The following is a 26,496-nucleotide window of genomic DNA, read 5'->3' on the forward strand; positions in this document are numbered from 1 at the left end:
GTAGGTTCTTCCTTTCGTCTCTTTAAGTATATCATGCCACTCCCTTCTGGCTTGTGGAGTTTCTACTGAGAAATCATCTGTTAACCTTATGGGAGTTCCCTTGTATATTATTTGTCATTTTTCCCTTCCTCCTTTTAATAATTTTTCTTTGTCTTTAATTTTTGCCAATTTGATTACTATGTGTCTCGGCATGTTTCTCCTTGGGTTTATCCTGTATGGGACTCTCTGTGCTTCCTGGACTTGGGTGGCTATTCTCTTTCCCATGTTAGGGAAGTTTTCGACTATAATCTCTTCAAATGTTTTCTCGGGTCCTTTCTCTCTCTCTCCTCCTTCTGGGACCCCTATAATGCAAATGTTGTTGCATTTAATGTTGTCCCAGAGGCCTCTTAGGCTGTCTTCATTTCTTTTCATTCTTTTTTATTTTGTTCAGCAGCAGTGAATTCCACATTCTGTCTTCCAGGTCACTTATCCGTTCTTCTGCCTCAGTTATTCTGCTATTGATTTCTTCTAGTGTAGTGTTTTTTTTGTTTTTGTTTTTTGTTTTGTTTTTTGTGGCCTCTCCCACTGCAGAGCACAGGGTCCGGACACACAGGCTCAGCGGGCATGGCTCACGGGCCCAGCCGATCTGCGCCTGTGGGATCTTCCCGGACCGGGGCATGAACATGTGTCCCCTGCATCGGCAGGCGGACTCTCAACCACTGCGCCACCAGGGAAGCCCCTGTAGTGTAGTTTTCATTTCAGTTATTGTATTGTTCATCTCTGTTTGTTGTTCTTTAATTCTTCTAGGTCTTTGTTAAACATTTTTTGCATCTTCTCAATCTTTGCCCCCATTCTTTTTCCGAGGTCCTGGATCATCTTCACTATCATTATTCTGAATTCTTTTTCTGGAAGGTTGCCTATCTCCACTTTCTTTAGTTGTTTTTCTGGGGTTTTATCTTGTTCCTTCATCTGGTACATAGCCCTCTGCCTTTTCATCTTGTCTATCTTTCTGTGAATATGGTTTTTGTTCCACAGGCTGCAGGATTGTAGTTCTTCTTGCTTCTGCTCTCTGCCCTCTAACTTGGCTATTTTCAAATGGAAGTTTCATTTGACAGGTCTAAGAGATCTTGTTATGTTGACCAGTGGTTAGTTTTCTTCTAGTCATGAGCTTAATATGTTCTTCTATCAAGAGATTAAGAAAATCTTGAAAAGGTAGGTAGTTCTTTAAAATTTTATTTATTTAATTTATTTTATTTTTTGGCTGTGCTGGATTTTCATTGCTGCACGCAGGCTTTCTCTAGTTGTGATGAGTGGGGGCTACTCTTCGTTGCGGTGCGTGGGCTTCTCATTGCAGTGCCTTCCCGTTGCGAAGCACAGGCTCTAGGCGTGTGGGCTTCAGTAGTTGTGGTGCAAGGGCTCAGTAGTTGTGGTGCAAGCACTCAGTAGTTGTGGCTCGCGGGCTCTAGAGTGCAGGCTTATAGTTGTGGTGCACGGGCTTATTTGCTCTACGCAGTGTGGGATCTTCCCAGACCAGGGCTCGATCCCGTGTCCCCTGCGTTGGCAGGTGGATTCTTAACCACGGCACCACTAGGAAAGCCCCGAAAAGGCAGGTAGTTTTGACAAAATGAATTTTGGGGGGGTATTTTTACAATGATAATTTCTCTGGTAAATTTAGCAGCAAAATCACATAGTAAAGCTAGAGTTCAGTTCCTCTTATTACAAAAACTTCTTGTCAAGTCTTTTAGCTCTGATTTCTGACTAATCACACATGGGAAGCTTATTAAAAATTGATGGATTTTCTCAAGATTATTTCTCATTTTTTTTCTATACTGTAATAATAACAGTATATTTATAGATTATCTCTTGGTTTCCAAAGTACAAAAATGACTTCTTTTGTGTTAACAGCAATACTGTGAGGTTGGTCCCTAATTTCATATATGAGCAAATTGAGGATCAGAGGCATGACAGGGAAATTCTCATGAGCATATAGATGTTGGTAGCAGAGTGTGTAAAGCACTCAGGTTTTGTGATTCTTAGTTCAGTGTTACATCCTCCACTGTGCTTGTGTCTTTGGGACAAGCACAGCACTTTTTAAATGTAGATATTATGAGTTAAGGCCATTTTGGTACATGTTTCCCCCATGCTTAGTGGAAGTCTATCCATGCAGGAGTCTGGTGGAAGGTCACCCTGGTGCCATGTAGTCAAACACAGAAGTAGCGTTCACCATTTACTTACTCATGTTCTTAGCTTAGAATCAAACAGAGTCATTATGGGAGGCTGTATTTATTATTTAGCTCTGACAGCAAACAGATGTGTACACATTTATATACATGATAAGTATGTAACATTTGTGAGATATTTAATGATTCATAAAAGCATAAAATAAAATTTTTTGAGATGTACCTAAAAGGAATAAAAATCCATAGACACTTTCGTATGGATTTTATTGTAGAGGCATCAGGCTTCCATCCCAGTATTATTTATTTAATATTAGAAAAATGTTTCAAGTGCTTGATGTTTAAAGGGCCAACCACTAATGATATTTAAAGGGAGAAAATGAACATGCAAAGGCTTCAGAATGTTTGTTGGATGTTTTCTCTTTATGTTGTATCTACTTATGCTAAGCAGTGTTACTGAACTGAATAAACTCTAATGTAAAACTGAGATTCATTAAACTGTTAACCTTTTTTTTAAATTGGTTACTTGTATTTGAAAAAGCGATAATGGAAGTGAAAAACAATGTTGCCACAAAAATAAAGATGATCTTTTGAGGCTACAAAAATAGAATAAAATAGTATGTATTTTTTAAATCCCATTTTAAAATTTACATAGGAGAGTAAATAAAGTAAGAAGTTGTTAAGTAATTTCCACCAAGTAGTAACTAAATACTACTTGGTGGAAATTACTTAACAACTTCTTACTTTTCCCCAAAGATTCAGAGAATGAAACAGATTTCTATAGGACAGAATGCAGCTAAATGTTCACCTTGGCAAATATTTGAACTTCTATGCCTGAGACATTAAGAAAATGTCACTCAAATAAAGATGAAATTGAACAAACCTATCACTACCTCGAAAAAAAGAAGTAAACAGTGGAATTTGGTCTAAGCTAACTTTGTTTCCTAAACTCAAAATTATAACAATAAAGTTCTTTATATGAGCAACTTTGTGACCTGAAAGAAGGGGCAGTCTACATTTCTTTCCATGTATCAAGCCAAAGAAATGAAGGGAGAAAAATCATTCTTCTCTGTTGGCCTCCTGTGTAAAATTTCTTTTCTTATCATCCCATCTAGTCATATCTTTCTGCAGTTTGAATTACCCTCTTTTCCTCAGACTGGTAAGGCAGTGAAAGGATGTTTGTTCTGCTAATTAACTTTATTACCCTGATAACTCCCTGCAGCCTTTGACGAAAACAATTACCGTTACTCCTTTTTTCCCCCACTGGCAAAAAAAAAAAAAAAAAAAAAGAAAAAGGAAAAAAAAAAACTATTAATTAGAAACAAGGCCCAGGTCCCTGCCATGTTATCCTGCCACGTTCCCAGGCCCTCGAGCAGGATAGCATTACATTGTCAGTAGTAATTTAGCTCTCATCTGTCTCTGCTAATTATTGTCACATTCATCAAATTCATCAACAAAAGTGCTCTCAGAAGGATTGCATATTTGCAGTTAATACAGCATAAACTGGTATTACCCATCACCACATTTGTGATGATGAGAGGGACACAACTTATTCATCCCTAATTAGAGCAAGCTGGGTAATTAATTATGCATTCCGCCTTATTACTTCTGAGTTCCCAGATATTGTTTGTCTAAAAAGGGGGAGAAAGCAGGAGAGAGAAGCCTGAAAATGCAAAAAAAAAAAAAAAAAAAAAAGGGTGATGTGTTTTGTCACATGCGCTATGCCATAATTCCCACCTGACAAACTAGCTGAATCAGTGGAAAATTGCGAGTTGTCAGCAGCAGAATAAACTGCTGTAATAGCTGATTAATGATCAGCACCTGTGACAGGTGCTGTACGGGACTGTAAACTTGGTTTGATTAACAGTCACTGGACGAATAAATATTAGTGACAGTCATCGGAGAGCAAGTTTGCTTGTTTTCTTCCCTGTTAACAAATCGTACGCATTAAAGTTATTGATATTTCTGTCTGAGACACTATTTTTTTGTAGTTATCTGGCAACATTGGCAGTGAGTTGTAATAGACTGTGTTTGTTTCTGTTCTGTAATTTTATTTCAGAACTAAAATTGTATTTTGACAAGATGACCTGTTGGGGTTTAAATCTACCACGTATGGAAGAAAAGACTAAAAAATAACAGGATTCACACTTGGTTTAATTTATGCTCACCTGCTAGTAATCTGTGTATGGGTGTGTGTACGTGTACGTATATACGCATACATATACATATTCATTATATCCATTTACAAGTATGTCCAATAACTATTAAGGAATGTTCATGCTAAAATAACATAGACACAAACTTAGGGTGTGTGATGTTCAGTTATTTAAAAAAATGCTGGTTGATTTTTTTTTTTCCAGAGTTGGATATTTTCTCTGGAAACGTTGGCAGTCTAAGTTTCCCCAATCCTGTGTCTCAATCCCAAACTGAAGGGAGCATTTTCCTGAGGCAGCTATTCAAAACTGCTGCCAGCTTGATTGCTTCTACTGAATTGAACAGTTACAAACAGATTGGTCAGGAGGTGATTAACCTGTTTGAGCTGACTGATTATTAACCAAGAGTCAAGTTTTGTGCATAGGCAAGCAAAGCGTGAAAGAAGGAACCCAGTCTTTTTTTTTTAAGGTCATTTACTGTGGTAAAATACTAGTTTTGAATTGTGTATTTGAATATTGTAGTTTTGAATTGTGTATAGAGTGGTTAGGATTGTGGGTTTTGGAATCCTAAAGACCTGCTTTCAAATTTTGATCCTGCTAACTAGTTGTATGAGTTTGGGTAAATTACTTAATCTGATTTTTCAGCTTCTCAGCTACAAAATGGGAGCATTTTCAACCTATATTATAGTGTTACTGTGAGGATTAAATGAGATAATGTGTGTAAAGCATCCTAGCACAGTGCCTAGAATAGAAAGCACTTATTAATAATTAACATTTAATTATTATTAACACAACTGTTTGAAATTAGAACAAATTACCTTCAGTTTCCATTTCACATGATGAAATGTTTTAAGAACAACTAATTATCTTTTTCCTCCACATATTCCAAAATAATAACAAAACTTTTTAAAAAACAACTTTATGCTCACTTATCCCTGAGTGAAAATTGAGAAAAGATTAGTAATATCCCTGGGTAGTAGATACCCCAAGGTGCTGCTCTGATTTATTGAGATGTTTCTCAGAAGCACGAAAGTTGGAATTGATGAGGTGGGGCATAGGCTCGAATGTCTTCAGAAACTTCTGGGTTGATGATAGAGACAGATCTGAGTAATGTTTATTTATCATAATTGAGATATTGAGATAGTAAAAAAACAAACATGAACAATAAAAATAACATCAAAGTAAATTCATTTTGATAATTTAGTATATACTTTAATATTAATCATCTAATAGAGAATGAAAATTGGGAAAGTATAGAGAGGTAGTATAGTGCAATTACAGTTTTTGAAACAGTGTTGAGCAGTAATAAAACTACCATATTTCTAGGACATTAGGGAATATGTGCTTGTTGGGTTATAATTAATCAATATTTAAAGCCAATTTATCTAGATAAAAAGACAAAAATAAAGGCGGTTTATAGCTTCAGTTGTACCTATATTGATCCTAAGAACATTATGGAAGTAGTTCTCATGAAGAATCATGTTTTTTAATAGTGTTTCTAATTTTTAAAAAATTTTAACAAATTGTGTCTTACAAAACTTTCAGGAAATATACTGATATTTAATAATTTTGTTTGGGAATCACAAAAGCAGTGGTTCTCAACTACCACATATTGGAATAACCTGGGAGAACTTTTTTTTTAAATGGAGATGTTAGGAGCCCCTTAGGCATTGGCATGTTTAAAAATTTCCCCAGGTGATTCGTGTGTGTGTGTGTGTGTGTGTGTGTGTGTGTGTGTGTGTGTGTATCTTCAAGCTTTAGAACTGGGGATAAATATATAAAATTAGAAATTTATGTAATAAGATTTAATGTAAAAAGTAAAAATTCCTTCACATTACAGAGCTATTATTGTGAAATGGCTGTCAGGAAATTTAAGTGCATCTCACGTGGGAACTTTAGAGTTATTTCAAGTTTCTATTTGAAGTATCATGATGGAAATTCCTTTTTGTTTTTTTTAGTTAATCCAATCAGAGAGAGAAATATCTAATAATTTAATAGTAAGAGCGATATTCTGAATTCACCAACTCATTGCGTATCACTAATTGGAATTGTAGTGTCAATTGTCTCATCTCACTGGGGAAAAATAAACCCATTGGAGGTGGCCAGACCCGTTCTGTGGCTGACAGATGAACTAGGTGGTGGGAGGGCTGATGGTGCTTGTGGCGTGCTTCCAAGTAGATAGCTTACTGCACAAACTGTGACAGAAAATCAAGAGAGCAGAATGTTGTTGCCATTTGGCACATATAAACATGGATTAAAAATCACGTAGGGACTTCCCTGGTGGTCCAGTGGTTAAGACTCCACACTCCCAATGCAGGGGGCCCAGGTTCGATCCCTGGTCAGGGAACTAGATCCCGCATGTCACAACGAAGATCCCGCGTGCTGCAGCTAAGACCCGGCTCAGCCAAATAAATAAATAAATAATCAGGTAATAGATACTCCACGCCTGCTTCCGTCTGCACTTATATTAACTAAGCTTTGATCATTCTTGCTGCATATTAGTGTGTGGTTGTAGGAGCGCTCATTGGTCTATCACTTCCTCATTGCTTCTCACAGTCAGACAACTCAGAAAACCACATGAAATAAGTTGGAAATTGCCTGTTTGTCTAAAGCACTGATATTTCAGATTACGATACAGTTCCATTAGGGAGGCAGCTCTCTGTTAACTTCTACATCTATGTTCTAGAATTCCGGAGTTCCTATAAAGTCTTAATTTAAAATTTTAATTATTAAAAAACAACAAATGTAATCCATCTCTGGAAATTTAAAGAGGAAAAGTCTTACTTGGCACATGGGATTTTGGGGTGGGTGAACAGGTAATGCCTCACTTCAAGAATAACTTGATCCTATTGAATTTTCCATGGTCTAGAATGGGGGCGGGCGAACTATAGCCAGTAGAATAATTTGGCCTGCCACTTATTTTTGTAAGGCTTTGAAAGTTAAGAATGGTTTTCACATTTTTAAATGGTTAAAAAAATTTTTTTTAATATTTTGTGACATGTGAAAATCATATGCTATTCAAATTTCAGTGTCCGTACATAAAGTTTTTTGGAAAATAGCTATGCCTTTTTATTTCCATTTTGTCTGTGGGTAATTTTGCTCTAAAATGGCGGGGTTTAGTAGTTGTAACAAAGACCATATATCCTACAAAACCTAAAATATTTACTTTTCAGTCCTTTCCAGAAGAAGTTTGCTTATCTTTGCTCTAGAGTAGTATTTCTCAATTTTTTTAAAAAATTGGGGTATAGTTGTTTTACAATGTTGTGTAAGTTTCTACTGTACAGCGGAGTTCCCTGTGCTGTACAACAGGTTCTTATTAGTTATCTATTTTATAGATATATATTAGTGTATATATATCAACACAAATCTGGGATCTTTAAAATACAGATCTGATTCAGCAAGTCTAGAGTGGGTCCTGAGATTTGATTCTGAATTTCTAACAGTCTCTTGGTGATGCTGATGCTACCAGTTTGAGGGCCACACTTTGAGAAACAAGGCTCTAGACTTTGATCCTCACCACATAGGCTTCCAAGACTGGTAAGTCTGATCAAGAGATCTATCAAGAATAGACTCATATTAGCCAAGCTTACAAGATTGATGTAGAAACCTAGAAATCTAATTTGTTAATATGTTAATGAGAAAAATGGTAGGGACGGATCCAGAATCTTCTGTTCCTAAGACATGCCACCTGAGATGCCAAATTCGAGCACAGGATAGGAATGGACAGGAAACGGTGAAAGAGAGTTGTGTGTTTAGATTGTTCAAAGACTTCAGGCTAATAGCAATTTGCTAGCTCGCTGCCACTGGCACCAGAGTGGCGGCTTTAAAATGTACCTGGGATTTGTTTTAATCAGGTATGGTTAGTGATATGCAGTCCCACAGACATGGGAATGACTATCATGAAGGAAGAACTTTTATATCCACAGATCCCTAGAAATAGGAGACACAGCATGCTATGCAGGGGGCCACACAAGGAGGCACCAAGTTGCTCAGGAGGCAGAAGGAGCAAGAGGAAAACATGGGCAAGAGCCTTTATTGTGGTTTTCGAGGGAAGGAGTAGGTGAGGCAGGATAAGCAGGTTTAGGATGGGCTAGTTTGAATAACTTCAGCAGGCTCAGGGGTTAGGGACTGCCTCTAGTTTTCTGGTACTTGGCCCTGGGGTGATTAGGGCTGGTGGATAATGGGTCCAGAGTGTAAAACCTAGATAAAGGAGGGAATTGGGGGTATGGGCTTTGAATAGGGCGGTTTGCATATGAAAGTGTAGTCACTTTGAGTTGTTTGCTCTCTCTAGGAATTAGCACTGGGAGGGTCAGTCTCTCCAGTTTCAGTAAGGCCCTAGATGTCAAAATATCAGAAAACAGAAAATAAAAGGCATGATTAATACAGATGGGTCCTTGGGCCAGGGCACTCTTACCTAGGATGGTTATGGGATGGACACTGCCCATACACATCTCTTTGATTTCTTTTCTGTGTTTTTTTGTAGTTGTCCAACCTCCCTTCTAAATGACACATTCTTTCTTCAGATCTGCTAATTCTTTTTTTTTCTTACATCTTTATTGGAGTATATTTGCTTTACAATGGTGTCTTAGTTTCTGCTTAATAACAAAGTGAATCAGTTATACATATACATATGTTCCCATATCTCTTCCCTCTTGCGTCTCCCTCCCTCCCACCCTCCCTGTCCCACCCCTCCAGGCGGTCACAAAGCACAGAGCTGATCTCCCTGTGCTATGCGGCTGCTTCCCACTAGCTATCTACCTTACGTTTGGCAGTGTATATATGTCCGTGCCACTCTCTCGCTTTGTCACAGCTTACCCTGCCCCCTCCCCATATCCTCAAGTCCATTCTCTAGTAGGTCTGTGTCTTTATTCCTGTCTTACCCCTAGGTTCTTCATGACATTTTTTCCCCTTAAATTCCATATATATGTGTTAGCATACGGTATTTGTCTTTCTCTTTCTGACTTGCTTCACTCTGTATGACAGACTCTAGGTCTATCCACCTCATGCTAATTCTTTTAGGTTACGGAGAAGTCCTTCTGGTCTGGGGATCCTTCAACCTCTTTTAATTGATTTTGTATGTCAGTTATCAGTTCAACATGGCTCCAGTCCATCAAGTGCTGATTACCTAGTTTAATGCAGAAAACAATCTTATTTTGCTCATACCTAGTTGGAGAGGAGCTTTTCTCAATAGTGTTCAATACAGACTACACTGTATTTACTGTGTATGATAACGTCAACTTAATACAGTATGACTATTTAAACACCTGTAACGCCCTACTTCAGACCATGGAGCCCTCAGTCTTTTTCAGAGGGTGACCAGTTGCTGATGAGTGACATTTAAGTGGTGTATCTGAGTGGGGGCCATTTTTTTTTGACACTGAAGCCACTAAGAGGATGGAGGTAACCCTGTAGTCATCCGTAAGCTTCTGGCCGTAGCTCGCTTCTCCACAGAGATGTATACAAGCCATAGGGAGAGAAAAGTTGTGGCACATGCCTTTTTTTTTTCAGTACGCGGGCCTCTCACTGTTGTGGCCTCTCCTGTTGTGGAGCAAAGGCTCCGGACGCGCAGGCTCAGCGGCCATGGCTCACAGGCCCAGCCACTCTGCAGCATGTGGGATCTTCCCGGACCGGGGCACGAACCCGTATCCCCTGCATCGGCAGGCAGACTCTCAACCACTGCGCCACCAGGGAAGCCCCGCACATGCCTTTTGCACTATCAACGTAACAGCTATAGTCTGATTCTGAGTGATCTTTCTGGGGTCCTGCCCCAGCCACTCTAGCCAAAGAGAATTGCTTGTAATTGCAGTAACTTCATCCCACCTCTCATTTACATCACACAGGAATTCCCTAGTCTTGGTTCACTGTTTATTATTATCTTGGAAAATTATGTCATGGCATTGTAAAGGATTTCCCTGCAAACTTCATTTTAAGTATGCATAATTCTCAAATCATGAGTCGCGTTGAGAGAGAACTGGATCTGAGTCCTCATACCAATTACTGTATGACCGTGACTGAATCTCTACTCTTTGGCCATCAGTTTTCTCATCAAAAGTATAGAAGAATAATTTTGGATTACGTGATTTCCACAGACCCTTCTAGCTTTGAAACACTAAGCTCAACTGAAATGTTTCTCTAAGATACACATAAAAATGGGGTTCATTTCTTTATTGCCCCATGCCTGGAATATGCTGTATGGTACTTTGGACCTCCACTTAGCTTTTATATTTTTTCCCCCTGGTGCTCGCTCTTATTACTTGTTTAAAAGTCTGTTCCAACTTTCTTCATCACAAAGGAAAAAAGAGTTACAAACTTTTGGGGGTAGATATCTTTGTATCCCCTAGCATTTTGTATGAAGGGGCCATCTGATAGATGTTGGTTGAAGTACATTAGTGTGGGAGTGCCCTTGAAGCAAATAATTTGGGGGTAGCAGAACCTTAAAAGTTGAGAAGTTGAAGCCCCGCAAAATAAGGCAGGACTTTGACAAGCTAGTTGACTGGATGTGTGACAGTTCCTGGTGTTATACTGCACTAACTACATTTATAAAATTATAAAATGAGTTTGTTTCTCTGGAACATTGAAAAAGTAACTTGACTTTAAATTTCTTTATGCTCCATTATATTTCTGATGATTAAAGTAACTTCTGATAGTTCTATAATTAGGTTCTATCTAAATCCTGTGAGGATCATGGACATTTCTGCATTGTGATTGGGAATTCCCACATTATTCAAGGCTTGAGAAAGGAAGACAGTCCATCTAGAATAATGTCAATGCCATATCTACACATTTTGTTGGATTTAAGAAAAAAAAATCTCAGGAAATATATTTTCTTCTCTTAATGCATTTCCATTTATGTGCATTGTTTTTCATCTGAAACTAAAATGTAACAGTGGGTGAGGATGGGGGGAGCCGAGTATAGAATTGGTGCCAACAGATGCAAAAATGCCATGGAAATCTCTGGCCCAGAAATAAAAGCTTACCAAAATACATACACACAGTTGTTGGACTCTTGAACAGATACACAGCCGTCTGTATAGACAACAGTGCTGTTGGCCAAGAGTCCCAGAGGCAAGCCAACCTCCCATCCAGATGCCACTGCCAGTGAGGAACCATTTGGCGTCTAGTTATCTGGCTGCTAGCCTTCTTTCCCACTCTTTGGCATGGGTTTTTACAGGGGTTGCTCAAATAAATTAAGACTCGGAAGAGTTCTGTATTATCAATAACATGCTGCAACAATGGCGTGCTATTTGAATAATGCTTTTTTAAAAAGAACTGAAGTACAGTTAACTTACAATATTATATTAGTTTCAGGTATATAACATAATGATTCATTATTTTCATAGAGTATATACCATATACAGTTATTCCAATATTACTGACTGTATTCCAATATTATGACAATATATACTGCTGTACATTAAATTCATGTGACATATTTATTTTATAACTAGTAATTTGTACCTCTTAATTCCCTTCACCTATTTCACCCATCTTCCCACCTCCCTCCCCTCTGGCAACCACTAGTAGTTCTCTATCTATCTATGTTTCTGTTTTGTTATATTTTGATTTCTGTATGGATTTTGATTTTGATTTCTGTATGGATTTTTGATTTCTGTATGGATCCAACTTTTCTCAACCCAGAAATACCTTGAGAATTTTAAAAGTTCAAGCAGTTTGAAACATACAAGCAAAAAAAGAAAAAAAGAAAAGAAAAAAAACATACTGAAGTTTTGGGATAGTGAAAGGAATTATTCATGTGCAAAGTGCACGCTTCAAAAATCTCCTGCTGGTCAAAAGAATTCAATAAGGGGCTTCCCTGGTGGCGCAGTGGTTGAGAGTCCGCCTGCCGATGCAGGGGACATGGGTTCGTGCCCCGGTCCCGGAAGATCCCACATGCCGTGGAGCGGCTGGGCCCATGAGCCATGGCCGCTGAGCCTGCGCGTCCGGAGCCTGTGCTCCGCAACGGGAGAGGCCACAACAGTGAGAGGCCCGCGTACCGCAAAAAAAAAAAAGCAATAAGCACACTTCTTTTCCTATGAAAATTGAATAGATGTCAATATACATCCCTGATAGTTTGCATGAGGCACTAACTTCCCAGGGGAAAAAAACCCAACATGAGCACTATCTCCTCACCTTCTAATCTCATCAAATTCCAATTTCTTTCTTTTCTTAAAAATTTTTTTATTTTATATTGGATTATAGTTGATTCACAATGTGTGTTAATTTCAGATGTATGGCAAAGTGATTCAGTTATACATACACATATATATATTATTTTTCAAATTCTTTTCCCATTTAGGTTATTACAGAATATTGAGTAGTGCTATACAGCAGGTCCTTGTGCTATACAGTAGGTCCTTGTTGGTTATCTATTTTAAATATAGTAGTGTGTATATGTTAATCCCAAACTCCTAATTTATCCCTCCTCCCAACCTTTCCCCTTTGGTAACCATAAGTCTGTGAGTCTGTTTCTGACTTGTAAATAAGTTCATTTCTATCATTTTTGTAAGATTCTGCATACAAGTGATTTGATATTTGTCCTTCTCTGTCTGACTTACTTCACTTAGTATGATAATCTCTAGGTCTATCCATGTTGCTGCAAATGGCATTATTCCATTCTTTTTAAAGGCCGAATAATATTCCATTGTATATATGTACCACATCTTCTTTATCCATTCCTCTGTTGATGGACATTTAGGTTGCCTCTATGTCTTAGCTATTGTAAATAGTGTTGCAATGAAAATTGGGGTGCATGTATCTTTTCGAATTATGGTTTTCTCCAGATATATGCCCTGGAGTGGGACTGCTGGATCATATGGTAGCTCTATTTTCAGTTTTTTAAGGAACCTCCATACTATTCTCCATAGTAGTTGTACCAATTTACATTTCCACCAACAGTGTAGAAGGGTTCCGTTTTCTCCCCAGCATTTGTTGTTTGTAGACTTTTTGATTGTGGCCATTCTGACTGGTGTGAGGTGATATCTCATTGTAGTTTTGGTTTGCATTTCTTTTTTTTTTTGTCGGTTCATTGGTTTGTTTATTTATTTATTTTTGGCTGTGTTGGGTCTTCGTTTCTGTGCGAGGGGTTTCTCCAGTTGTGGCAAGCGGGGGCCACTCTTCATCGCAGTGCACAGGCCTCTCGCTATCGTGGCCTCTCTTGTTGCGGAGCACAGACTCCAGACGTGCAGGCTCAGTAGTTGTGGCTCACGGGCCTAGTTGCTCCGCGGCATGTGGGATCTTCCCAGACCAGGGCTCGAACCCGTGTCCCCTGCATCAGCAGGCAGATTCTCAACCTCTGCACCACCAGGGAAGCCCTGCATTTCTTTAATAATTAGTGATGTTGAGCATCTTTTCATGTGCCTCTTGGCCATCTGTATGTCTTCTTTGAAGAAATGTCTATCTAGGTCTTCTGCCCATTTTTGATTGGGTTGTTTGTTTTTTTGGATATTGATCTGCATGAGCTGTTTGTATATTTTGGAGATTAATCCCTTGTCGGTCGCATCATTTGCACTTATTTTCTGCCATTCAGTGGGTTGTCTTTTTGTTTCATGGTTTCCTTTGCTGTGCGAAAGCTTTTGCATTTAATTAGCTGCCATTTGTTTAGTTTTGTTTTTATTTCCATTACTCTAGGAGATGGATTCAAAAGCTATTGCTGCAATTTATGTCAAAGAGCTTTCTGACTATGTTTTCCTCTAAGAGTTTTATATTATCCAGTCTTACATTTAGGTCTTTAATCCATTTTGAGCTTATTTTTGTGTATGGTAATTTCATTCTTTTACATGTAGTCCAGTTTTCCCAGCACCACTTATTGAAGAGACTCTCTTTTCTCCATTGTATATTCTTGCCTCCTTTGTTATAGATTGACCATAGGTGCATGAGTTTATTTCTGGACTTTTTGTCCTGTTCCATTGATCTGTATTTCTGTTTTTGTGCCACTAATGTACTATTTTGATTACTGTAGCTTTGTAGTTTAGTCTGAAGTCAGGGAGCCTGATTCCTCCAGCTCCATTTTTCTTTCTCAAGATTGCTTTGGCTATTCAGGGTCTTTTGTGTTTCCATACAAATTTTAAAATTTTTGTTCCAGTTATATGAAAAATGCCATTGGTAATTTGATAGGGATTGCATTGAATCTGTAGATTGCCTTGGGTAGTATAGTCATTTTGACAATATTGATTCTTGCAATTCAAGAATATCATATATCTTTCAATCTCTTTGTGTTATCTTTGATTTCTTTTTTTTTAACTTTATTTTTTCCAGTTTTATTGAGATATAATTAACAAATGCAAGTTTATATATTTAAGGTGTACAACATGGTGATTTCATATATGGACAAACTGTGAAATGATTTCCACAATCAAGCTAATTAACTACTCTTAGCATAACTATAGTCACCATGATGTACATTAGATCCCCAGAAATTGTTCTTCTTATAATTGAAAGTTTGTACCCTTTGACCAATATCTCCCCATTTCCCCCACCCCCAGCCTCTGACAACCACCCCTCCACTCTTTGTTTCTATGAGTTTAACTTTTTTAGGTTCCACGTACAAGGTAGGTCATGCAGTATTTGTCTTTTTCTGTCTGGCTTACTTTGCTTAGCATGATATTCCCCAAGTTTCTTCATGTTGTTGCAGATGGCAGGATTTTCATCTTTATTGGTTGATGTTGTATACACCATCTCTTCTTTATCTATTTATCCATCAGTAGACACCTAGGTTGTTTCCATATCTCGTCTATTGTGAATATGTTGCAATGAATATGGGAATGCAGGTATCTCTTTGAGATACTGATTTCATTTCCTTTGGATATATACCCAGAAGTGAAATTGCTGGATCATATGGTAGTTTCTATTTTTGATTTTTTGAGGAACCTTTACTGTTTTGCATAATGGCTGACCCATTTATATTTCCACCAACAGTGTATAAGGGTTCCCATTTTTCCACATCCTCACTAATACTTGTTACCTCATCTTTTTTTTTAAATTTTAATTTTATTGGAGTATCGTTGATTTACAATGTTGTTCGTTTCAGGTGACAGAAAAGTGGTTGTTATACACATACATATATTCATTCTTTTTTAGATTCTTTTCTCATATCACAGAATAAGGGAACTATACAATTCCCTGTGCTTGTTGGTTATCTATCTTATATATAGTAGTGTGTGTATGTTCATCCCAAGCTCCTGATTTATCCCTCCCCCCAGCGTTTCCCCTTTCATAACCATAAGTTTGTTTTTGATATCTGTTAAGTCTGTTTCTGTTTTGTAAATAAGTCATTTGTACCTTTTTAAAAATTAGATTCCACATGAGTGATAGAATATAACATTTTTCTTTCTGTGTCTGACTTTACTTTACTTAGTATGATAATCTCTAGGTCCATCCATGTTGCTGCAAATGGCATTATTTCGTTCTTTTTAATGGCTTGGCTGAGTAATATTCCATTGTATATACGTACCACATCTTCTTTATCCATTCTTCTGTTGATGGTCATTTATGTTGCTTCCATGTGTTGGCTATTGCTAATGGTGCTGTAATGAACACTGGGGTGCATGTATCTTTTCAGATTATGGTTTTCTCTGGATATATGCCCAGAAGTGAGATTGTTGGATCATATGGTAGCTCTATTTTTAATTTTTTAAGGAACCTCCATACTGTCCTCCATACTGGCTGCACCAATTTACATTCCCACCAACAGTGTAGGAGAGTTCCCTCTTCTCCACACCCTCTGTAGCACTTATTGTTTGTAGATTTTTTGACAATGGCCATTCTAACCAGTGTGAGGTGACACCTCATTGTATTTTTGATTTGCATTTCTCTAATAATTAGTGATGTTGAGCATCTTTTCATGTGCTTTTTGGCCATCTGTATGTCTTCTTTGGAGAAATGTCCGTTTAAATCTTCCACCCATGTTTTTTGATTGGGATGTTTATTTTTTTCACATTGAGCTGCATGAGCTGTTTGTATAATTTGGAGATTAATCACTTGTCAGTTGCTTCATTTGCAAATATTTTCTGCCATTCTGTGGGTTGTCTTTTCATTTTGTTTATGGTTTCCTTTGCTGGGCAGAAGCTTTTAAGTTTAATTAGGTCCCATTTGTTGTTTTTGTTTTTATTTTCATTACTTTAGGAAGTGGATCAAAAAAGATATTGCTGCAATTTATGTTAAAGAGTTTTCTGCCTATGTTTCCTTCTAAGAGTTTTGTAGTGTCTGGCCTTACATTTAGGCCTTTGATCCATTTCGGGTTTATTTTTGTGTATGGTATTAGAGAATGTTGTAATTTCATTTCTTTTACACGTAGTTGCCCAGTTTTCCCAGCCCTACTTATTGAAGAGACTGTCTTTTCTCCATTGTATATTCTTGCCTCCTTTGTCATAGATTAGTTGACCATAGGTGTGTGGGTTTATTTCTGGACTTTTTGTCCTGTTCCATTGATCTGTATTTCTGTTTTTGTGTCACCACTATACTATTTTGATTACTGTAGCTTTGTAGTTTAGTCTGAAGTCAGGGAGCCTGATTCCTCCAGCTCCATTTTTCTTTCTCAAGATTGCTTTGACTACTCAGGGTCTTTTGTGGTTCCACATTAATTTAAAAATTTTTTGTTCTAGTTCTGTGAAAAATGCTTGGTAATTTGATAGAGATTGCATTGTATTTGTAGATTGCCTTGGGTAGTATAGTCATTTTGATGATATTGTCTTCCAATTCAAGAATATGGTATATCTTTCCATCTGTTTGTATTCCATTTCTTTCATCAACATCTTCTACTTTTCAGAGTACAGGTAGTTGGCCTCCTTAGGTAGGTTTATTCCTAGGTATTTTATTCTATCTGATGCAATAGTAAATGGGATTGTTTCTTTAATTTCTCTTCCTGATCTTTCATTGTTAGTGTATAGAAATGCAACAGATTTCTGTGTATTAATTTTGTATCCTGCAACTTTACTGAATTCATTGATGAGTTCTAGCAGTTTTCTGGTAGCATCTTTAGGATTTTCTCTGTATAGTATCATGTAATCTGCAAACAGTGACAGTTTTACTTCTTCTTTTCCAATTTGAATTCCCTTTATTTCCTTTTCTTCTCTGATTGCTGTGGCTAGGACTTCCAAAACTATGTTGAATAAAACTGGAAAAAGTGAATATCCTTGTCTTGTTCCTGATCTTAGAGGAAATGCTTTCAGCTTTTCACTGTTGAGATGTTAGCTGGAGGTTTGTCATATATGGCTTTTATTATGTTGAGGTAGGTTCCCTCTATGCCACTTTCTGGAGAGTTTTTATCATAAATAGGTGTTGAATTTTGTCAAAAGCTTTTTCTGCATCTATTGAGATGATCATATGTTTTTTATTCTTAAATTTGTTGATGTGGTGTATCATACTTCGAGATATTGGCAAATCCTTGCCTCCCTGGGATAAATCCCACTTGATCATGGTGTATGATCCTTTTAATGTATTGTTGGATTCAGTTTGCTAGTATTTTGTTGAGGATTTTTGCATCTATGTTCATCTGTGATATTGGCCTGTAATTTTATTTTTGGGGGATATATTTGTCTTGTTTTGGTATTAGGTGATTGTGGCCTCATAGAATGAGTTTGGGAGTGTTCCTTCCTCTGCAATTTTTGGAATAGTTTCAGAAGGATAGGTGTTAACTCTTCTCTAAATGTTTGATAGAATTCACCTGTGAAGCCAGACTATGAAGTCTCGTCCTGGACTTTTGTTTGTTGGGAGTTTATTTATTTATTTATTTATGTCTGTGCTGGGTCTTTGTTGCTGTGCATAGGCTTTCTCTAGTTGTGGTGAGTGGGGGCTACTCTTTGTTGCAGCGCACAGGCTTCTCATTGCAGTGGCTTCTCTTGTTGCAGAGCACAGGCTCTAGACACATGGGCTTCAGTAGTTGCAGTGCGTGGGCTCAGTAGTTGTGGCTTGCAGGCTCTAAAGTGCAGGCTCAGTAGTTGTGGTGCACGGGCTTAGTTGCTCCACGGCATGTGAGATCTTCCCAGACCAGGGCTCGAACCTGTGTCCCCTGCATTGGCAGGCAGATTCTTAACCACTGTGCCACCAGGGAAGTCCTGTTGGGAGTTTCAAAATCACAGTTTCGATTTCAGTACTTGTAATTGGTCTGTTCATATTTTCTGTTTCTTCCTGGTTCAATCTTGGGAGATTGTACCTTTCTAAGAATTTGTATGTTTCTTCCAGGTTGTCCATTTTATTGCTATAGTTGCTTGTAGTCTCTTATGATCCTTTGTATTTCTGTGGTGTCCATTGTAACTTCTCCTTTGTCATTTCTAATTTTATTGATTTGAGCCCTCTCCCTTTTTTTCTTGATGAGTCTGGCTAATTTTGTTGACCTTTTCAAAGAACCAGCTTTTAGTTTCATTGATCTTTTATTTTGTTTTCTTTGTCTCCATTGCATTTATTTCTGCTCTGATCTTTATGATTTCTTTCCTTCTACTAACTTTGGATTTTGTTTGTTCTTCTTTCTCTAGTTGCTTTAGGTGTAAGGTTAGGTTTTTTTATTCAAGATTTTTCTTATTTCCTGAGGTAAGATTATAAACTTCCCTCCTAGAACTGCTTTAATGCCTCCCATAGGTTTTGGATTGTTGTGTTTTCATTTTCATTTCTCTCTAGGTATTTTTTTGACTTCCTCTTTGATTTCTTCAGTGATCCATTGGTTGTTTAATAGCATACTGTTTAGCTTCCAAGTGTTTGTGTTTTTTGCAGTTTTTTCTTGTAATTGATTTCTAATTTCACGTCACTATGGTCGGAAAAGATACATGATACGATTTCAGTTTTCTTAAATTTACTGAGTCTCACTTTGTGGCCCAGCATGTGATCAATCCTGGAGAATGTTCCATGTGTACTTGAAAAGAATGTATATTCTGCTGCTTTTGGATGGAATCCTCTATAAATATCAACTAAGTCCATCTGGTCTAATGTGTCATTTAAGGCCTGTGTTTCCTTTTTGATTTTCTGTCTGCATTATCTGTCCATTGATGAAAGTGGGGTGTTAAAGTCCCCCACTCTTATTGTGTTACTGTTGATTTCTCCTTTTATGGTTGTTAGTATTGGCCTTATATATTGAGGTGCTCCTATGTTGGGTGCATATATATTTATAATTGGTATATCTTCTTCTTGGATTGATCCCTTGATCACTATGTAGTGTCCTTCCTTGTCTCTGTAACAGTCTTTATTTTAAATCCTATTTTGTCTGATACGAGTATTGCTATTCCAGCTTTCTTTTTTTTTGCAGTACGCGGGCCTCTCACTGTTGTGGCCTCTCCCGTTGTGGAGCACAGGCTCCGGACACTCAGGCTCAGCAGCCATGGCTCACAGGCCTAGCCGCTCCGTGGCATGTGGGATCTTCCCGGACCGGGGCATGAACCCGTGTCCCCTGCATCAGCAGGCAGACTCTCAACCACTGCACCACCAGGAAAGCCCCCCAGCTTTCTTTTGAGTTCCATTGTGTGGAATATCTTTTTCCATCCCCTCACTTTCAGTCTGTATGTGTTCTTAGATCTGAAGTGGGTCTCTTGAAGACAGCATATATATGGGTCTCGTTTTTTATTCATTCAGGCAGCCTATGTCTTTTGGTTGGAGCATTTAATCCATTTACCTTTAAGGTAATTATCAATATGTATATTCTTATTGGCATTTTGTTAATTGTTTTAGATTAGTTTTGGCAGGGCTTTTTTCTTCCCTTCCTCTTTTGGTCGTTTTTTTGTGATTTGATGACTAAATTTAGTGTTGTGTGTGGATTCCTTTTTCTTTTTTGCGTGTGTATTTATTGTAGATTTTTTTTTTTTTTTTGCAGTATGTGGGCCTCTCACTGTTGTGGCCTCTCCCGCCACGGAGCACAGGCTCCGGACACGCAGGCCCAGTGGCCATGGCTCACGGGCCCAGCTGCTCTTCAGCACGTGGGATCCTCCCAGACTGGGGCATGAACCTGCATCCCCTGCATCAGCAGGCAGACTCTCAACCACTGCGCCACCAGGAAAGCCCTATTGTAGATTTTTGTTTGCAGTTACCATGAGATTTCAATATAGCAGTTTATATGTATAAAAACAAATAAGATTGTTTTAAGTGGCTGGTCTTTTATTTTCAAATGCATTTCCAATATCCTGCATTTGACTCTCCTCTGCTCACAATTGCTGGTTTTGATATCATATTTGTGTGTGTATGATTTCCTACCTTTAATGTGTGTTTGCCTTTACCAGTGAACTTTTCTATTTGTAATTTTCTTGTGTCTAGTTGTGGCCTTTCCTTTTCCACCTAGAGAAGTTCCTTTAGTATTTGTTACAGAGCTGGTTTGGTGGTGCTGAATTCTCTTAGCTTTTGTTCATCTGTAAAACTTCTGATTTCTCCATCAAATCTGAATGAGAGCCTTGCTGGGTAGAGTATTTTTGGTTGTAGGTTCTTCCCTTTTATCTTCCCTGTAAATATATCATACCACTTTATTCTGGCCTGCAGAGTTTCTGCTGAAAATCAGCTGATAACCTTATGGGAGTTCCCTTGTATGTTACTTGTTGCTTTTTCTTGATGCTTTTAATATTTATTTTTTGTCTATGTGTTTTGGCATGTTCCTCCTTGCATTTATCCTACCTGAGACTGTGCACTTCCTAGACTTGGGTGACTGTTTCCTTTCCCACGTTAGGGACGTTTTCAGCTATTATCTCTTCATATATTTTCTAAGGTCCTTTCTCTCCCTCTTCTCCTTCTGGGACCTCTATAATGCAAATGTTATGCATTTAGTGTTGTCCCAGAGGTCTCTTAGACTGTCCTTATTTCTTTTCTTTCTTTTTTCATTATTCTGTTCTGCAGCAGTGATTTCCACCATTCTGTCTTCCAGCTCACTTATTGGTTCTTCTGCCTCATTTATTCTGCCATTGACTCCTTCTAGTGTATTTTTCATTTCAGTTATTGTATTGTTCATCTCTGTTTGTTTGTTTTTTAGATCTTCTAGCACTTTGTTAAACATTTCTTGTATCTTCTTGGTCTGTGTCTCCATTATTTTTTGAGATGTTGGATCATCTTTACTATCATTCTGAATTCTTTTTGGGGTAGATTGCCTATCTCCACTTCACTTAGTTGTTCTTTTGGGGTTTATCTTGTTCTTTTTGTCTGGGACATATTCCTCTGCCATCTCATTTTGTCTAGCTGTCAGTGATTGTGGTTTCCATTCCACAGGTTGCAGGATTATAGTTCTTCTTGCTTCTGTTGTCTGCCCCCTGGTGGATGAGGCTGGTCTTAGAGGCTTGTGCAGGCTTCCTGGTGGGAGGGACTGGTTCCTGCCCACTGGTGTGTGGAGCTGGGCTTGTCTCTCTGATGGGCAGGGCCATGTCAAGGGGTGTGTTTAGCAGGAAGCTGTGGGCTCAGGAAGAATTCAGGCAGCCTATTTGCTGATTGGTGGGGCTGTGTTCCTGCCCTGTTGGTTGTTTGGCCTGAGGCGTCCCAGCACTGGAGCCTACAGGCTGTTGCGTGGGCCCAGGTCTTGGTGAGAAAATGGTGGCCTCCAGGAGGGCTCACGCCAAGGAGTACTCTCCAGAACTATTGCCACCAGTGTTTTTGTCCTCACCGTGAGCCACAACTGCTCCCCGCCTCTGCAGGAGACCCTCCGATACCAGCAGGTGATTCTGGCCCAGGCTCTTATGAGGTCATTGCTTTTTCTCCTGTATCCCAGTGCACACAAAACTCCAATAGTGGAGTTTCTGTTTCCCCCAGTCCTGTGGAATTCCTGTGATAAAACCCTGCTGGCCTTCAAAGCCAGATGCTCTGGGGGCTCCTCCTTCCAATGCCAGACACCCAGGCTGGGGAGCCTTACATGGGGCTCAGAACTATCACTCCTGTGGGAGAACCTCTGTGATATAATTATTTTCCTCTTTGGGGGTCGCCCACCTGGTTGATATGGGATTTGATTTTATTGTGATTGCACCCCTCCTACCACCTTGTTGTGGCTTCTTCTTTGTCTTTGGATGTAGGATATCTTTTTTGGTAGGTTCCAGCATTTTTTGTTGATGGTTGTTCAGCAGTTAGTTGTGATTTTGGTGTTTTCATGAGAGGAGGTGAGCTCACATCCTTCTTCTCTGCTGTCTTGTCTCACTTCCCACAAATTACGATTTCTGATTAAGTGAGGCTGTACCTGGCACCAGCACCATTTTGTACTTCCCAGCCCCTCCCACCAGGAGAGGCTTCTTTATCTACCACCTGCATATCACCTCCTTCACATCACCAGGGTTGGGCAGCCAGACAAAACCTGCTGAAAGAGCTGGCTTCTTTTCTGCACCTACCTTGCAAGAGCAGAGTTTTGAGATTCATCTGATCAAAGGGGAGAATTATCAGAAGGTGGCATCATATCATATGTAATGATTTTGATGGATTCAGAAACATGCCATAGTTCAAATCACATATTATAATGCACACAACAAATATTACTTTTACTTTAAATTTCTGTAATGTCAAAATAAAACATCAAACTGCTATTGCATACTGCAAAAGAAAAGGAAAAGCAAAGAAGTCAGGCTTACATTGCTTATCTTGGCTCTACTAAGTTTGTATAAATGTAACATTTGAACTAGGGGAATATTTTATGTGTGTACTCCATATTCTTTCTCCAGTTTGCCCACAAGAGTACAATGAACTCTTGAGCTTGACTTGTTAGAGTTTCAGTCAGAAAGTAAGTGATCTTAAGCATATAAGAAGCATTGTTTTCCCTGACTACCTTCAGTGGGGCTGCCATATTAACTTTACTTGAAGCAACATTAATTGCTCTCAGAACTCTAAGTATCACTCACATTGATAAATCATCCTTAAAGAGACATGAACAAATTAATCAACTGCTCATCATCACATTCAGGAAAGATAAACATTTTTACAAGGAATAATACATCAGGCAACCTACTTATGTAATGCTGGGTTGAATAAAGATTTCTTGATGAGCCATACAATGGTATCCCATAAACTGGGTGACTAATGCATTCAAGAGGCAGCTGAATCATAGAAAAGCATGGGCCAAAGTACCTTGTAGAAAACATAGTATTTCTTTCTTTTTTTGCAAAACAAAAATAAGGCTATTCAGTCATTAGAGTTAAGTGTAAGTATTTGTTTCCCAACCATACATTACTATTAATAAAAGCTTCCATTTTTCCCTTGTGTTAATGTGATGAAATTGTTACTGACAACACCAAAATGATATTTAGGTAATTAAATTTCTCCAATAATATATAAAATACTTTTCTGAATAGAAAAATAATAGCTCTACAGATATATGGACAACGGCAGTATTAGTTGTTTATTGTCTCCCTAGGAATTTTCTTCCTTTCTTTTTTATTAAATTTATTTTATTTTATTTTTTGGTGGCATTGGGTCTTCATTGATGCGTGTGGGCTTTCTCTAGTTGCGGCGAGTGGGGGCTACTCTTTGTTGTAGTGTGCAGGCTTCTCATTGCGGTGGCGTCTCTTGTTGCAGAGCATGGGCTCTAGGCTTGTGGGCTTCAGTAGTTGTGGCACACGGGCTCTAGAGCGCAGGCTCGGTAGTTGCGGTGCACAGGCTTAGTTGGTCCACAGCATGTGGGATCTTCCTGGACCAGGGCTTGAACCCGTGTCCCCTACAGCGGCAGGTGGATTCTTAACCACTGTGCCACCAGGGAAGCCCCCTAGGAATTTTCTAATTCATCAACCTAAATAAAGTCTGATGTATTTACTGTGTATTGTCTTCTTTTATGGTTTCGCCTAACCCTACATTTTAAAAGAAAAACAGTTGGTAGTATTTTCTCTATGTAATTCTCCACTTTCTGTTTCAAAGAAAGAGAACGTGATTTATCTTTCTTTGGGAACAGTAACCACTAAAAAGGGCATCTTTTTTCTTTGTTAGTTGAGAAAAGGGGTTAAATTAATGGGAAGATAGATACTCCTGGTTGGGGTAAGAGAAGTGGCATGAGTTAGCACTCCCTTCTCTTTCTGCCCTTTCTTTATCTGCCTTTGAGGACCAGCTTTTCCTTTATCCTTACCTGGACCATCTTTGTGTCTGCAAACATCTAGAGAGACATCAGCACATCTCAGCAGTGGCCATAACACTATATGGTCCTTCATCTCTAAATGAAAACTCCAAACTTTGCCAGGATTGCAAATCTTCTTTTCACAAATATGTGCTACCTGAAAGCCTTCCAATAAGTTTTATGATTCAGTGGCATGTGACCTGCAGCAATTATTTGTTTAGGCATTTTTATACTTTCATCTGAATAATTATGATGGCATTCTCAAATTATGTTCTACAAACGCTAATTTTGAGAAATGTTTTAGCTAAATTTGTTGGGCACTTAGTATGTGCTTTCTATGCATTTTATCATCTAGTGCTCACAAGTATTTGAAGTGGTATTAGTATTATTTCCATTTTATGGATCAGGGATATGAGGATTAGATAAATGGCATGGCTAAGCAATTGAGCTGGGATTTGAACCTGGCCCTTTGACTCCAGAGCTCACAGTCTCAAACAGTACAGAATAGCTGTTAGGTGAAAAAGGATTTTCAGGCCAGTGGATTTGGAAATGTAGATTTAAACCAAATTTCAAAAACTTCTTTCTTACAGGATTTCTCAAAGTGTTTAATATGCCAGTGCACAATTAATCTTTAGAAGTAGTATGGAATATAATATGTGATATTCCTAAACTTACTGAACCCTAACTGATCTCTCAAGTGCTTGAGCCTGAAAACTCAGTTTTGGAACCTGGTTCTGCCATTCACTATGGTTGTAACCTTGGGCAAGTGATTTAACCTCTTATTAAAGTTACTTAATCAACAAAAGAAAATTTAGCTATATTTAGTAAACTGTACCTACCAAGATATCTTTTTGTGTAAATTTTCAAGAAGAGTTGAAAGAAGGTATTTCATTAATATTCAGTTAATTAAAAATATTTAACCAGAGTACCTTGTTTCTTTAAACAGTTTTATTAATTAGTGTTTGACCTTCTCCTGAAACTTTCCTGATTTAAAATTTTTATATTTTTTCCCACTTACATCAATGAACAGATCATCCAGACAGAAAATCAATATGGAAACACTGGCCTTAAATGACACATTAGCTCAGATGAGCTTTAAAGATATATAGAGAACATTCCGTCCCAAAGCAGTGCATACGGAACATTCTGTATAATAGATCATATGCTTCGTCACAAAATAAGTTTCAATAAATTTAAGAATATTGAAATTATATCAAGCATCTTTCCCAACCACAACTGCATGAGACTAGAAATCAACTACAAGGAAAAAACTGCAAGTGGAGGCTAAACAGAATGCTACTAAACAACTGATGGGGCCCTGAACCAAGATGGCGGAGTAGAAGGATGTGCTCTCACTCCCTCTTGTGAGAACACCAGAATCACAACTAGCTGCTGGACAATCATCGACAGGAAGACACTGGAACTCACCAAAAAGATACCCCACATCCAAAGGCAAAGGAGAAGCCAAAATGAGATGGTAGGAGGGGCGCAATCACAGTAAAATCAAATCCCATAACTGCTGGGTGGGTGACTCACAGACTGGAGAACACTTATACCACAGAAGTCCACCCACTGGAGTGAAGGTTCTGAGCCCCACGTCAGGCTTCCCAACCTGGGGATCTGGCAATGGGAGGAGGAATTCCTAGAGAATCAGACTTTAAAGGCTAGTGGGATTTGATTTCAGGACTCGAAAGGACTGGGGGAAACAGAGACTCCACTCTTGGAGGGCACACACAAAGTAGTGTGCGCATTGGGACCCAGGAGAAAGAGCAGTGACCCCAGGGGAGACTGAACCAGACCTACCTGCTAGTGTTGGAGGGTCTCCTGCAGAGGCAGAGGGTGGCTGTGGCTCACCATGGGGACAAGAACACTGGCAGCAGAAGTTCTGGGAAGTACTCCTTGGCCTGAGCCCTCCCAGAGTCTGCCATTAGCCCCACCAAAGAGCCCAGGTAGGCTCCAGTGCTGGGTTGCCTCAGGCCAAACAACCAACAGGGAGGGAACCCAGGCCAACCCATCAGCAGCGGATTAAAGTTTTATTGAGCTCTGCCCACCAGAGAAACAGTCAGCTGTACCCACCACCAGTCCTTCCCATCAGGAAACTTGCACAAGCCTCTTAAATAGCTTCATCCACCAGAGGGCAGACAGCAGAAGCAAGAAGAACTACAATCCTGCATCCTGTGGAACAAAAACCACATTCATAGAAAGACAAGATGAA

General features: G+C 38.7%; 1 protein-coding gene and 1 long non-coding RNA gene across 5 annotated transcripts in view; one reads left to right on the plus strand and one right to left on the minus strand.

The window, feature by feature from the left end:
- The window catches only part of SOX2 (SRY-box transcription factor 2), a 727,395-nt gene that overhangs the window by 165,730 nt on the left and 535,169 nt on the right, over positions 1 to 26,496 (minus strand). The window lies entirely within an intron of this gene.
- LOC115856478 (uncharacterized) overlaps positions 1 to 26,496 on the plus strand; it is a 218,421-nt gene that overhangs the window by 118,136 nt on the left and 73,789 nt on the right. The window contains exon 4 of one of the 2 annotated variants that reach the window (XR_009563763.1): positions 20,103 to 22,088. The exons of the other annotated variant lie outside the window; for it this stretch is intronic. This is a non-coding gene — a long non-coding RNA (uncharacterized lncRNA). Of the gene's footprint in view, positions 1 to 20,102; positions 22,089 to 26,496 lie in introns of those variants that run through there. 2 annotated transcript variants of the gene reach the window in all.

This window comes from Globicephala melas, chromosome 4 (assembly GCF_963455315.2).
Source record: "Globicephala melas chromosome 4, mGloMel1.2, whole genome shotgun sequence".
NCBI classification, from domain to species: domain Eukaryota; kingdom Metazoa; phylum Chordata; class Mammalia; order Artiodactyla; family Delphinidae; genus Globicephala; species Globicephala melas.